Below are 795 nucleotides of genomic sequence, written 5' to 3'. Positions count from 1 at the left end.
GAACCACGAAGTGAGCAAATGCTGCTGGGAAAATTTATGCCAACAGACTCGCTCCACACAGGGTTGCCACAGATCTTCAATTTGTCATAAACACAATATCTGCGAAGCACAATAAAGTGAAACCATTTAACAAAGTATGCCTGTAAACGACTCACCTGTGAGCAGGCTATTCACATGCAAACTAGCCAACGGGAACTTGTGCTTCAACAACTTCCATTACCAGGCTCTTACATTCAGGGCCACTATTCCCCTGCTCAAGTCGCCTCCGGGCCATCTACAACTAGGGACAGCTTTAGGCCCCACAGCGCTGTGAAATTGTTCAAACGAACCAATCCTAAGCCTGCTTACCTTACCCTACCCATTCCTTCTTGCCAAAAGCACATTGAAGTCGTTGTGGGATTCTTGACAGAAAGACGGGACACCGAGGCTGTGAGCAGGAAGCAGCGTTTATTGATGCCGACACCGGCTCAGCGGATTCACATCCAAGGGCTGAGCCCCGACTGTAACAGGGCGGGCAGTTTTATATAGTCTCGTATTACTGCATATACACACAGCTACAGAAAGTCCACATAAGGAAGGAGAACACTGATTGGCTGCCAAGCTATAAGGAAACTGGCTTAACCTTTTAAGCAGGTGTCCCAACTGCCATGTCGGCCGCAGATTCCTGGGGAGGGGGGTCAGTCAGGAACTAACTTGTTCGAGCAGGAAATGGCAGGAAATGGTCAGGCAGGGTCAGGCTGCCACAGAGTCATTTATCAAAAATGATAAGATTAATATAAAAGCTACAAATGTATA

This window comes from Pteropus vampyrus, unplaced genomic scaffold (assembly GCF_000151845.1).
Source record: "Pteropus vampyrus isolate Shadow unplaced genomic scaffold, Pvam_2.0 Scaffold448, whole genome shotgun sequence".
Classification (NCBI taxonomy): domain Eukaryota; kingdom Metazoa; phylum Chordata; class Mammalia; order Chiroptera; family Pteropodidae; genus Pteropus; species Pteropus vampyrus.
This window is presented reverse-complemented; position numbering follows the sequence as displayed.